Source organism: Anopheles gambiae, chromosome 2, assembly GCF_943734735.2.
Source record: "Anopheles gambiae chromosome 2, idAnoGambNW_F1_1, whole genome shotgun sequence".
Taxonomy (NCBI): domain Eukaryota; kingdom Metazoa; phylum Arthropoda; class Insecta; order Diptera; family Culicidae; genus Anopheles; species Anopheles gambiae.
The window spans coordinates 45,892,857-45,908,094 of record NC_064601.1 but is presented as its reverse complement, the minus strand read 5'-3'; the positions used below and the strand labels follow the sequence as shown (position 1 = coordinate 45,908,094).

At 42.5% G+C, this 15,238-nt stretch overlaps 1 protein-coding gene and 2 non-coding genes across 4 annotated transcripts in view; 2 read left to right on the top strand and 1 right to left on the bottom strand.

Annotated features, from left to right (window-relative positions):
• The window catches only part of LOC1278776 (polypyrimidine tract-binding protein 2), a 272,767-nt gene that overhangs the window by 47,861 nt on the left and 209,668 nt on the right, over positions 1–15,238 (top strand). The window lies entirely within an intron of this gene.
• On the bottom strand, positions 629–701 carry Trnak-uuu (transfer RNA lysine (anticodon UUU)). The gene has a single exon. It is a non-coding gene; the product is annotated as a tRNA-Lys (tRNA).
• On the top strand, positions 1,466–1,537 carry Trnaw-cca (transfer RNA tryptophan (anticodon CCA)). The gene has a single exon. It is a non-coding gene; the product is annotated as a tRNA-Trp (tRNA).

Here is a 15,238-nt window from a genome sequence, read left to right as displayed (position 1 = left end):
TTCTTCCGTCTTCAGTTCTTCCGCCTTCAGTTCTTCAGTCTTCTGTCAATTAATTGTTGTAAAATCAGTGGTCATTACAATTCCAAAATTTTAAATAACATTTTAAGACTCTCAAAAATTCCTGGAACAAATCCAAAACAAAATACGCAGGCAAACAAAAAATCTTTAGGATCTAACAAATAACAATAAGAATTATGTAAAAATGTTAAAGTATTGAATTTTGATTGTAACAATCACATTGAACTATTTCTGTCATACTCAACAGCCGTTGAACATTTTACTTAACACAACTTTAGTATTAAAATTTGTAACAAAGGGACAACCTGCGAATTCCAACTGATATAATAATAATGCAATAATAATGGAATAATAATGCAATTAATGATCGTCCTCAGTCATATTTTAACTTGCAATTGTATTATGACTATTTCTTAATTTGGTGCCCTCAAGGTATGGCGTCTTAGACGGTGGCATAGACCCGACCAAACCTATGCTGAGTAAATGTGATTTATAGATCAATGTAATTATCGAACCTGAGTAAATGTAATCTACGAGATATTTTAAAAAATGGAGTAAGAATAATGACCAATAACCGCAACATCTCGAATAAAAAAGAAAGAATTATTGTCGCCCGAAAAGGGACTTGAACCCTTGACCGTTGGATTAAAAGTCCAACGCTCTACCGACTGAGCTATCCGGGCCAGTTGCGAAAGGGAACTCTACAACCCTAATGGTTCTACCAATACCTGTTGCGCGCATGTTCACGTATGACGTCATTATCGATTTTTCTTTTTACTGCGAAATACAGGCGTCCCCTTAGTTACGACCCCCTCGAGTTACGGCGATTTGCAGATACAACGATTTCGGCATTTAAAAGTTGTCATTGAGCAGAAATTGATGTATTTTTTTATTTTTTGCTGATAACCGTTGCATACCAATTTACAAAGATTCCCCAACTACCCGATTTTGAATATCTATATCGTGTAAACGACTTTTGTAGTAACATTAATACATTATCGAACATTATTTTAAATAATAATAAATACGATATAATAGATTTCGACTCTTCTACTTCGGGTATTAACTTTATATTGACAAATATTCGACTTACGCAATGCTTTGGGATTTTTTTTCGGTCCCAAATAAAGTCATATCTCGGGAGACACCTGATGTACTGATGTGACTACGGAACACATCGTTCCTTGTTGAACAACGGCTTTATTGTGGATATACGAATCATGTATATTCCAGACAAAAACTGCATAAAAAGAAATTTGGAAGACATACAACCACTCCAATCACAAAATTGAGATTTTGTTAAAATTAATGCAGTAAATCGGTAGTGAATAGGGCATTTTGTACGGTCGTGTGATATCAAATAGTTGTAAAATAAAACAATTCAATATTACAGCTTGAAAACGATACTCCATATCTATACCGGTATTGTCTCCGCAGCAGAGGCAAGGACTCCGTGGCGCAACGGTAGCGCGTCTGACTCCAGATCAGAAGGTTGCGTGTTCAAATCACGTCGGGGTCATCTTGAAAAGATGTTTTTGCACACTTTTTGACCGGCCCTTTTTTAATTAATTTTAAACACTTTGAGTGCCATGCACATAACGTATCACTCAGGCCATGTCCGGTGCCAATGCCAGATACCAAATCATTGCGGACGTAGGAATGGTAAATGAGTTGCTAGCGGAACCACAAACACACTGAACGACTATACCAGCGCACCACTACGCACCTTAAGTGAAGAAGCGTTTTCAATCAAATGTCGTTAATGTTTCAAAGTTCATTACGCACAACACAATCTTTTTATATGCAAGAGTGGAAAATAAATCCCAAATGATTAATTTGGTCGCGAACATGGTCAATAGAGATTGAAAGTAAATAATCTTAAATTTGATCGACGACGTCTTTCACAGGCTCCCCAAACTACAAAAAATACCATAGCGATTTCGCTGCACGATCTGTACTCATCACAAGAAGGAATGAAACTGAATTTGTGAAAAGAATAATCAATCGTATCAATATTTGGAGCAATACTGAGAAAGACAGACAGTGTTCTCTCGATTGTATTGGTGCCTCACACCGTATGTGCTGGACAGTTTGTGCTGTCTCATGTGTTTCGTTTCGACCAGAAACTTCCGAAGCCTTTGATGTGGTGTGCCAGCAAGTTCTAGGAAATTATTTAACGGAAAACTCGCACAATTGCACCAGTGCCAGCGATGCTTCTCGATATTTCCGCCTAAATGTATGCAATAGCCACCATGCAATGTAGCTATATAAACATGTACGTTGCATAACCAAAGGCGCAAATCAAATTTAAAATCGCCAGCTCTTTTGATACGTTAGGGGTTGAGCTGAAAATGTTTGTTTAAATTTAAAAAAGTCCAAACACCACACATCGTTCAAACCTTGTTTGTGAAACGAGCTAAAAACAAATACTAGGCAATTTTGAACAAATCGTAAAAATAGACATTTGTGTCTTCCTTTAACTTTAGTGTCATTGCACACAATTTTGTAAAACACATTCGTGCACTCCCCGCCCGACGATCCTCAATGTTTCCTCGATCAGCTCGGTAGCACAACAGGTGTGACAAAACATCATTAGCTACGATTGTTTTTCGAACCCTTGCTTCGAGCCAACCACGCGCGGTACGTGGGAGAATTTTGGAAGCAATTGCCCGCTGTAGAGCTGTGCAGAAGCAAACGATGCAGCCGAAACTCTGAACCAGTCTATGATAGGTGTCCGCTTGCCGAACGGGTGCCAGAAACAAATAGACGCTGTCAGATCAGTTGTCAATCAACCCTGGTGACCTGTCGAATGACATGTGCAGCACACTACTGCTGGGCGGTACATATCGCATCACGCACCACGCCATATGCCGGGCGCCTTCTACTTCAACGGAGAGTGCCGTGTAGTAATGAGAAGAAAGTAATCTATTTTTACGGCAAGGATAGTAGAAATGGAAGATTTACTTTCATGAAAATACTATAATTGGCACAAAAAAGTGAAATCAAGCGAAATTGTAGGTAATGTTGAATTTGAACGTTCCTTTCCTTACGGTTTGAATTTCTTCTTCTATTTGGCTTAACGTCCTACGTGGACATGCCGGCCTATACAGACTTTCGAGACTTCTGCTTGACAAAACACACAAAACATAATTCTCGGTAGCGCGATATTAGATATTATTCACAAAGGCTTATTGCACGAATATTTCGATAATAGACACTAGTTTTCGAAAATGGTTATCGTATTTATCATAAATATGCACCTTGGAATGCAATTGGAATGTTGGACATTATCAATCATCATTTGTATCGCATAGTTTCACAATCAATTCAGTATTGAAATCACTAATGCCGTCACTAATTTAATGCAAGTCGGCCAGCACTCATTACTTACACTGAATGTACATCCGATTCCGCAAGTTGTTATCAGACAACAACATAAAGTAGAGGAACAACAACAACAAAAAAACCCGTCCCAGCCCATCGCTCGTAGGCCCCCATGTGCACGGTTTGTTTTGCATTAGCCTGTCAACGTTCCGACAGTTATGGCGGGTAAATAAACCACCCTCAAAAAACTCCCCAAATGCTCGCACGCGTACTCGCCAGTGCGTACGATGAAAAAGGGATACCGAGGCACTCTCATCGGCACAGCATTACGGTACTGCTCCACGGCCAAGGGGACCCCAGGAGCAGAGGCGCGTGCAGACGATGTAGAACAGGAGGGCGCGATCCATAAACGTCAAGCGTACCAGTGCCGAGCTATCACTCATTGCAGTTTCATCGCTTTTTACACCGCTGAACACCGATGGCGCACTTTTCGGGCGTGCGTCCGATCAAACACGCATCGAGCATCGGATGGCGGTACGGACTTTGTTTATCCACTCACGGTGAGCTATGCCAATAATGCAAACTATGCCCCGGCAATGACTAATTGGCTAGCGAGTCCGGCCGTTCATGGTAGCTACCGAACTCGTCCCGCACCGTGGTCCACGGTCCCCTCGCTCCCGATCAGGAACTCAATTCAACCAGCATTCCCGCCAGAAACAGAACCGTCAAATACAAAAGCAAAGAACAAAAAACGCTTCAGTTGTTTCGGGGTGTGATTGTTCGGGTTTTTTTTGTCGCTACTACCTTTTGGCTATTAAAAGTGTGCGCTAGAAAAAGTGACGGACACACGACCCCATATCGGCATGGGGTTTCTTTTCTAGTGGCGTTCTCGCTACGGCGATTCCTGTGCCTGTCCTGCTGGTGGCGCAGCTGTAAACGGTAGATTTTTTATGATTTTCACGCATTTCATGAGCACTTTTTATGAGCCATTTCTTTCACCGGCGAGACGCGTGTGCGTATATTTACACCGATCATTAACATCATCATTCGGTTTTTGGGGGTTTTCGTTTGTTGTGGGATAATTTTACCAGGCGAGTGTAAGAGAGTGTACCGCGGAACGGTCGTGGAAGAGGAACCGAACAAGGCTAGGTAAGAAATAGTAGCGTGCAGTGAGATAAAAATTGGGGATCACATTCCACATTTATTTTAAATTCAATCGTACGGTTGACCACCGCAAAATATAGGAATATGGGAAAAATGTGTTTAACATTTTATATTGAAATTAATAATCGATTGATACATTCGATTGATCAAAACATCTTAAAGAAAAGAGTTGAATAAAGCACCGCACTATAATTAATGCGATAGAAGGGCAGGAGTATCAACCGTATTAAGCAATATGCCAGCAACGAAAGAAGCCTGAGCGACCGAGAGGCAGTGCTCCAACTTGGCAAGGCCTAATAGAGTGCATCTATCGTCATACGAAGGAAGCGGAATAGAGTGATGACCCAGCGACCTACGAAATACGATCCTCGTAAAACGTCTCTGGATCCTCTCAATCCTTTGGAGCAGAGATACTTGAACAGGAGACCAGATGATACAGGCATATTCTAGTACGGAACGGACCCAACAACAATAAAGGGACTTAAGACAAAAACGATCGCGAATTTTAATGGACATGCGACAAATATAACCAAGACTTTTGTTGGCCTTGTTGATTACATAGTCCGTGTGCTCTTTGAAAGAGAGACTCGGGTCAAAAGATAATAAGGCCTTCTTCTTATTATTGGCGTTAAGACCTTATTCAGATCATTCGGGACTTTTTCACGGACGGGGACGGTCCATTATAGACTTGAACACACGATGGAGATGTTGTTCAATCGTGCGAATTGAAGACTGTACCACGGGACCACAATAAGAGCGAAAGTCTTTTAATTTGTTTTACCTTTGCTGAAATAACATCCAGAATTTAATTTATCGTTTAGGCCCGTTCTTCGAGGATAATGTTTTATATGTGGCTTTGATTTTTATCATCAATTTGGTATCACCATATTTGATGGAAGAAATTTTAGTCTGATTTTTTAAATGTAATGTTGATTTATTATCATTCATTATCATTCGTTCTTCACACAAAAAATAAACCGTTGCCTAGGCATTTTGGATACTCTACACCAGTGGTCTCCAACCTGCAGGATACCTGGATACCTTACACCAAGTGCCCAAAACATAAACTACTTTTGTAATACATTTCAAATAACTCCATAATTTTTACATATTTTCACATTTGAATAACAAGATAATAGCTTTCTCAAAAATGAAAAAAATGTTTAGTTTGTTTGGCGGTGAGCTTAGCGTTAATGCAGCCAGAACAAGCCACATGGTCACATTTCGTGCAAACGCCCTGTCGTATTGAAAAGTTTCTGCCCACGCGCAGACACATATTTTCCTTCGGTTTTCCAACCCACAACATCACTCCCATGCACAGTGTATGCACCGTTGCTGCAGGAATGTGTCTGCACCGTCGCCTTCTCTCCTACCTGTCCCCCCCCCCCCCCTCGGCTAAGGCAAACTGTCACACCGGTGAACAATTCAACCGCCGCGACCGGCCTAAAGAAACCGGCGCACACTCGGCGCAGACCTCGGCGTGTGCGAAGCTCGTGGGAGTTGGTGAGATTTTAAAAATAGTTACCCTGTGCCCCTGTATCTGCCGGCCTGGGCGGGCGTGAACAATTTTCACTAACCATTTTTCCACCTCCCGAAAACACCACTCTCCTTCGGGCACCTGGCAGGGTTTTGTCGGAGTGGCCGGAGAAAAATAAACCTCAGTGGCCGCACACTGACAAGCGCTCGCGCCCCTGGATTCGGCAAAAGACGTCGTTTTCCCGTCTGCAAAGGGCCCGAGTGCAAAGGCTTTGAAATATTATCCCCAAGCGGCGTAGTGTACGGAGATGGGGGCCACATACATATTATCCGCCCATTACCAATGTCTCTAGAAAGGTGGTCCGGGTGGTCCGAAGTACAGTCCGGAGAGTTGGTGCGTTATGGATGGATTTCATTTTCCGATTTCGTCGCAACGGGATGTGAGATTGCGAACGACCGCGGTGGGTAATATGCACTACCAACGGATGCTGCCTGATTGTTTTCACCGTGGTTGTAGTTCTGCAAACCGGTAAAAAAGGAAGAGGATTCCAGCATGAGTTACTGTGCTACCAGAGCACAACTTTTCTAGCCGGCGGATTTGATTACTTTCCTTCGAAGCAGGGTGGTTAGTGAATCATACCGCGAGCTAGCAATTTTATTATTTTTGGATCTGGGAAATTAATGTATTTTCCACTCGTGTTGATATCATTACTAAACCTTTAAATACGGTTTGAAACTATGAAAATTATGAATATATTACTTGAAACGACATTAATTTATCCTCAAACAAGTCTCAGCCAATATTGTACGATTACATTTTTACCATTGGCCTGAAACTTAGTGTTACATCTGAGTTATTTTGTCGAAAATCGTCTTCGGGCGACCTACTAATAAATTCAAATCTTGACCAAAATCCTTCCCATAGATACTATTGTGTAGAAGCAACTACAGACAGCCATCCGCACAATAGGCACACTGCGGGGTGTTTCACTTTGAGCTGCAAATGAAATTGTCAGTAAGGATGCAAAATTAAATTGCGTCCGAAGTGCCGTCTATCCGTGCGGGATCGGCCCAGGTGGTGGACCCCGTTCTCAAAATTAGCCTTTTTCTCAGCGTAACACCGTCATGATGATCCTTGTCGAGCGTGTATCGCCACCGTATCAAAGGCCAGTAATTCCGCTCAGCATGCAGCGGGACGGGATGCAACTGCTCCACGTCACACGATATCGTCGCATAATAGATAGTAGTAGCGGAATAAGCGCACAGCACACACACACAAACACACGGCTTTCCAGCCATTTGCTTCCGGTACGTAATCCAAATATAGCATGCGGTGCGTAGCACGGTGGGGTGACAATTTAATTAAAATACTAGCTGCACTTTTCCATTCTGCTCCCGCCACGTTCGCACGTGGCGCTCTTTGCCGAGTTTGAAACTACAGATTCTGCCTCCTCCAAAGCCGACCGAACACGCCAATCCGTATCGTTGTAAAACGGTTGCAGCACCATCGTGGCCAGTGGGAAAGATAGTTCGGTGTAGCTGTGCCCGGGATCGTCCGTTCGGTTGTGGCCTGTGCGTGCACATTCCTGTAACCGACTGGAGAGATTTTTGCTCTGCCCTCTGCTCGCTAGGCTTTCGAGAATTTGTGGGGAAAATGTTTCATATAAATTTCACATCCACCCGCACCTGCATGATGCCTTCTATGCTCTGAAATCATTGATACTGGGAAGATGAGATGCAACAATGCAAGTAGTCCTTGCGAAGATGTACTCCACCAAACTATACTCTACTGCACACACTTGCATCTAGTGTCAGCAGTGAACGGTACAGTGCACGATGACTGATATGCCAAGCTACGATAAAAAGGCGCTGGGAAGTAAACAACGAAATTGTAAAAGTAAATTAACCCGTTTTATTGTCTAGGTTGCAGTGGGGCGTACTCATAGCTAAAAGGTACCATAGATTGTTCGAGTAAGGATGATTGATTTTTATTACCACGATTAAAGGTTTTTTTCCGCAAACTTGTACAACGTGATGTGAAATTCATGTACGATAGTCGATTGAATTACTTAAATGAATGGAATAGAGTATTTGATAGAATAGTTTATTTTGGATAGTTCTTTAGCTTTCCGATTGATATTGCTCTAATCAAAAGTAACCATCAAATTGTTGTTAAGATTGTTAAGATATAATATTAGAAGAACTAACAATGATATGTAAACTAGCCATACTCAATTGGTTAATATTCATCGTGTAATTTTTAAATCCGTGTAGTTATAAGCTGTCCGATTACGTTGGCAAAGTTAGCAAACATCTGGAGTTGATAAAATTGGTCGCCCGGAGTCGGAGTCGTCCGGAATCGGTCGGAATCAAACTGGAAACGGGGTCGCAAAAAATAAAGAAGTACAAGATTTTTGTAGGTGTTTTAACTTAAAAAGTGGTGGGTGTTATTTTTGTTACATTTGTTTTGCTCAAATTTTATCTCATAAATCTAAGGGAAGATAGGTAAAGACGGACACATGTTGAATATCTAGAGAAACCGGAAGTGTTAATGATTTCTCCAGTTGGTTGTTCCATGACTTCCGTTTGTCATCATTAAGGTAATTTGTTGACATCTGTTAATCAATATTTGACAACAAAATTCTTCAAAATTTTAAGTATTCATCTAACACTATAACATAATGTCCGTCTTTCCCACTTTGGTGTCATGATGCTTAAACTACCAAGAAATTAGTGTTTTAATGTTTTAATTACAATTCTTTCACCTGGTGAAGTTATATGCTTAATCAACACGATAAATCATTCACATCCTATGTGACCAGCCGAAAACATTAATAAAGGAAGTTGCAATGCTTAAGACCCATAGTAGTAAGATCAGATCCACTAGCATGTGCACGATTAAAAACATGTTTTTGTTATTTGTTATTTGTTATTTATTTATTAAAATTCAACGGACCGCAAGTGGCCCACTTGAAGCGAATTCATTTACATTCATTCATTATAACATAGTCACATTACGGTCATTCATTTGTCACGCTTAGTCTTAAGTAACATAATTAACATGTAAAAGGTCGCACGACACGAATACTATACAACAATGCGGTGCGCGACATGTCAGGTTGATGACGATCACAAATGACATTAAACTCACGGCACATACGAATAAACGGATCAGAGGAGCCAAAGCGAGTGCGGCGTTCCTCCACGTCAAGTAGCGATCTAGCTCGGAGCGATCTCGGCGGGACATACATGTTGAGCCTCGAAAGAAGCGCGGGCGAGTCGATCCGATTGTCAAGAAGTCCCGCGACAAACAGCCTCTGAGCGTTGCAGTTCCGCTGCTTCAGCGTCTCGATGCCAAGCAACGCACAGCGTCCCTCATAGTCAAGTTGGACACTCCAGGAGCGCAAAGCGAACCGCGTGAATTTGCGCTGGATCGACTCTAAACGAGCTAGGGGACGAGCAGCTGTAGGCCACCATACTACTGAAGCGTATTCTAACACTGGTCGCACCAAAGCACAGTATAGCGTCTTGATGCAAATCGGGTCAGTGATGTCTCGTGCTATTTGTTTTAGTAAGCCGATCAATTGGTTACCCTTAGTGACAACGTGCTCTAGCTGGTCGTGGAAGCTCAACTTTTCGTCAAGGAGCACTCCTAGATCCGTGACACAGCTTTTGCGACCAATGGTGGATCCATTTAACGCATAGTCATACACTAAGGGGCACCGCTTTCTCGCAAACGTAACGACAACACACTTCTCGACGCACAATTCAAGACCATTCAAAGAGCACCATGACTGGAAGGCACTTAGAGTGGCTTGAAGGCGGAGTTGGTCTGACCGGTCGCGGATAGGCAGGAACAGCTTCGCGTCGTCTGCATACAGTAGGTGGCCGTCAGGAGGGAGCAACCGTGTTACGTCATTCAGGAAAATGACAAAAAAAATTTTGTTCAAAATTTGACCAATTGCCACAAATCATGCAAAAAATGTTAAATGTTAAATAATAAATTCTTCAATTTATTATTAAATTCTAGCTTCCCCTACATTGTGCAATATAGAATAATTGAATATTATTAATGCTGCAAAAAACTCTACGAATCTACAAATTCGTTTCTAAATAATACAAAAGAAATAACAAAATAACACAGAAAAAGAGAATTATTATGTTACTATTGATAACTTATCCCCAATGACAGACCGTGGCCATGCGCGATGATGTTGACGGGCCTGGTGGTCACACAGCATCACGTTTTGTTTAATAAATTCATTAAACCCTCACAACAAAGCCGAACAATGGTACCAAAGCAAACCGATTATGTTGCAGATGGGGAAAGCCTTTTTTTACTTTCTGTTCTAATGCTCTCATTCAATCAATGCATTTGAAGTTGTTACTAAAGCTTACTTTTAGGAGTGTTCGAGTGGAATCGACCGATTGTCGATGATTAAAACATATGCCGCATGCGTGTCGAGAACGACATCGTCGGTACCATCAATCTGCTCGTTGGCATTTTCACGGAAATGGCAAATTTGTTGAAGGCAAAGGTAGAGTGTAAATGTGACGGTCAGGTTGGACGAAGGTCCAGGGATGGTACAGGGCTTGCGAGTAAAACTTTTCATTGTTTTGGGGGTGTTGTTGTTGCTGTTCCATCCGAAACCGAGTGTTCCGACGTTTTTGTTTGTTTCCGAACAAACGCACGAGACCCTAGTGGAGGGTGGGTGGGTGAGCTCAGCATTTTCACAGCCGACACGGACGGCGTTACCGTGAAAACTTCTCGTTTTCCGCCGGGCTGGAATTATTGTTTAATTTACTGTTCGCCCCACGGAGCACGGCGCTCTATTTATAGTGCTTTGTTTACGTGACATTTGTGTGTGGCAAAATGTGTGAGGGATGAAATAATGGTACGAGCTGCGGACGGGGTACGCCTACCACATCGTCACATACACATACACACGTTTGGTCCGCTGTGTGCGCATCCAACGTGGAAGGAGTTTTCCACGCAACCGGGATACGCAGGCAACGAGTCCGGAAAATCCTGCGTATTGCAGGATGGCAGCAACCGAACGCTCGATGGAAAATGGAGCGTATGGAAACTGGCAAAACTAACTTTGGTGTATTGGTTAATTTTTAATTGGGTCAGATCGATCACCGCTCCCGCTATGGGGAAGGTAATACCCTCGGGGCAGCTGCCTCGTCCGACGCTGCGACCACGAAACAAAAACTTCGTCCCGTTTCCGGTCATTTGAATTGTGGTTTTGTTGCTACCGTCACTGGGAATACTATCACATTAGGAGAATTATATCCCACTGCTTGTTGAATTAAAATGGAACAGTCCTACGTGTTTCCTGATTTTGGGGAGAACACATACATTTGGTAAAATAGTGAATGTAAGGTTCTGCAGAAACAAGATATTGCAAGAACATGAATCGTTTCTGATCAGTTTATTTCATACAATGCATACATACAGCTTGTTTTGTCATAGAAATGGTTCGGTATGATTTTGTGGTATTTTCTAGCGAATACATTTAAAAATATTCCTTATTTGGTGCAACAACCGTTTTCGGTTTTTGCCTGCTTATGTCACTGATGAGGTGTGGTTATATGTGAATTGATCGGTTTAGGGATATGAATCCATTCAAATTGGAGTAAGTTAAATATAAACATTCTTACCAACCCTCAAATCAAATGCGTTTTTTTAAAATTAATCTGGGCGAATAGGCGATGCTACGCATCACACACAATACGCAATGTTTGAAATCCAGTCTCTAAATACCGACGAAGTGTTGTCCAAAGTGAATTTGTGGCAAATTCATTGATGATCCGAATCTGACGATCGAACTACCTGTTTTCATTTTAGGAGACTTCAGTAAAACTCCAATGAACCTTTATTGTCCATGTCTCGAGTTTGAGTTTGAGTTAGTCCTTTATGTATTTTGATTTTAATCGTTCCACTCACTAATTTAAAAATATCTTTTATCACATTTCGTTTTGACATCGGCTCTTACTTTATCGAAGTGTTAGTTTATTGTGCATAAAAAGTGAAGAATACTTATTAAGCTACTTAGGCCACTACAAAGGCCAAACAGGCAGTGCCGCAAAATGTTACTGTCAAAGTCATAAATAAATTCTGATTGAAATAATATCCCACAATTCAGACATATGACTCTGCATAGTCGACGGTTTAAAATGAGAAAATAAGCCTCTGAATATGGGAGTTGTAAACATAGGTTAGACCAAACATAGGAGGATACATTCTTCCTCGCAAACATAGAAGAATAAATAAAATCCATGTCAGCGTCAATTCATTGCGACGTGTTACTCGACGAACGCGTTCACCGGTACGGCTGAATGTCAGCGTCACGAGCTCTGCAGTGATGATCTGAGGTGATACTCAAACAGTTGTTGCGACCATGCTTGGTAATAATTTGTGAAAGCAACTCTTGGTCAATCACTTGGTCGTGACATATTCTGTCGGTGATCTTCTGTTTTACCCGACAGATAATCAAAGCAGACAGAGGTAGAAAGCTCGTTCATTTTATTGCTGGGGACCACTCGCCAAGTATTTTCCAAGAATGTCGTGATTATCACCGACACAAAATGTCGTGACCAACTGAGTGACTAAGAATTGGGTGCTAAACAAAATCTCACCAAGCATGTGAGTTTGAATCTCACGTCTGATCATCTCAGTTGTGTACATGAGCTTATTTGAGCTTCGTTTCAGTCATGAGAGTTGGTTACTGAAACAGTGGCATTTAGCAACACTATTAACAGCCAGAAAAAGTCATGATTATGCTTGTGACGGAATTTTAAGCTCTGCTTGTCAGTCGGAGTATCGGGTTTGACTCAAGCACTCGTACGTACGTACGTGCGTTCGGCATGTCATGACGCACTTGCATCGACTATCGGCAATGAACATCAAGCTGAGTATCAGCAATGAACATCAAGCTGAGTATCAGCAATGAACATCAAGCTACCACGGATATGTTCATTGTTTTCGGTGGTGATTATCATGTGAGTCTCATTACATTTTGCAGCACTGCTTGTAGGTGACTGAAAATAAATTATAAAATAAAATAAATCAAAACAAATACCTCCAACATTTTTCTAACGATACATTCAAAATTTCTTAAAAATAATAACCGTTTTTAACTAATTAATACAATCTGCAACAAGCTATTTGTACGATTATAACCGTTTCAAAAAGTCTGTATGATTAACGTTTAACAATCCATGGATTCTCCGGTTCTACCTAGTATAATTACAAGCTTCACACCTCATCTCTTTGGATGCCTCAAAACGGCCGTGATTAGTATAATAAATGCAAAGCAATCATAGCTCGAGGTGTTAACATTAAGCTACTTTAGCCTAATGACATTAGGACATCGGTTTGCTGCAAGAACCGTCACCAGCCTTCACATAGCTTACGAGTGCTCCAAAGTGCTCCCAGAGCGCCACGAAAACAGCTGTTCCCACCATCGATGCCACCGATAAGCGTCAAAGCCTCACCGCACAGAACGCACCAAACCCTTGACATTAGATCGATGCAGTGGCAAGAAAAAAGACCCCCAACCACCCCGGGCGGTACAGGTGACCGTCCAAGTTCAAGGTCTTTTCTGCGCTTGTGGCTCACGGGCTTGATCGAGCGCAACCACCACCGTCACCACCGGCCCTGAGTGGTCCGTTTTTTTCTTCTTCTTCTACCATGGATACGTATCTCGAAAAAAGCACACTCAAACCAGCTATCTAACACCTCGGGGTACCTCGCACCACTCTCAAACACCACCACCCGGCTATAAGCCACCTGTTTACCTGCAAGTAGGGGTTGGTGGGGTGTGCATGCGCCAACCGAACAATCCACTAACACACGCTCACCGAATCCACTGTCGGCTCAAACACGTTGATGATTCGATGGTGACCGCGGAGAGCGGTTTAGTGATCTTGACTCCCGCGGACCGTGGAGAGCGCTTCAATGGCGGGTGGCCACGATCATGGCCGACGATGGACGGTCGAAGCTCCATCCCGTCACATCTGATGGGTGGTGGGAGAGTAGAAGATGATGCAAAGAAGTTATTCAATCGCAAAACAGTAAGATAGCAAGGGATCACTGATCGTTACATGCGCTTCGTCAGTGTTCGATGATGATCAACTTTTTGATCAACTTTTAAAACCGGCAATATTTGGGGTACCATTTTGGATTAGCATGTAGCAATAGTGATTAAACCATCGCCCCCGCTCTATTTGGCAACATATTGCTGCCAGCAAACCAAATGTACTCCGGATGGCATCTAACCAACACACTTCTAGCTGCTGGCACACCTATGTATCTGCCCTCGCTCGCGCGTACAATAATGCAGCAAGCCGTTTGATTGCATAGCGATGAGTCAAAACCAACCCCAGGCAATGTGTAATACCTGCCGCTGTGTTGGTATCATCGAAGCGCCAAACCTTCTAGGCCCCAGCGTGTAACCCTTTATGATCAAGGTAACACTTTACCAACGTTGGTGTAACGATGCTGAATGTTGAGGATGAGTGCGCCATCGACGCACGTGGGACCATTGCCAAAAAATGTTTGTGAATAAGAATGATTGTGTAATTGACGTGATTTTGTGTAAACATGCCCCTGCATGTCCGATGACAGTTGGAATGTGTTATGCATTGGAAGAGGGAAAAAAATCAATAAATGACACAATTTCGATTATTTTTCTGAAGCTATTTCCCAACATTCAAGGTACAATCTTCTTCAAGACCTTGGTAACTTAGTAATATAGTCTTTCACCCTTAAAATTAGGAGTGTTATTCGGACTTCAACTTGTAGTAATCAGAACAGTTTGAGATAAAAAGAGGAACTAGAGAACTTTCCTGATTCGTGCCCCCAAAGCACAGTCCTGGTGACCGGGTGATTGACACAATAAAGATTACAAAAGGATTGGCTCTGCGCTACCTGGCTGGATTCCTTGCGGACTCCGCTTTGCCTCCGCCTGTGGACGTCGTCTACCGTCTTCCAACCGGTCGTCCTCCCGGGTGAGCCGGATGTGTGTCACCTTGATACGTTCCTTCGGCAGGCACTCATACCAGCAGGACATCACGTAATTGGGCACAGCCAGCAGCAGAGCGGACAGACGGACACACAGGCAGGGCGCAAAGAAGGTTCCTATCTTTTCTGTTTTCTTTGCCTTTCGGTTTCACGCTGGCACTCACGGCAGGGCCAAATGTTGTTATGCCGCTGCAGGTTAGCAGCGCACACCGGCTTGCGTACAGTGAC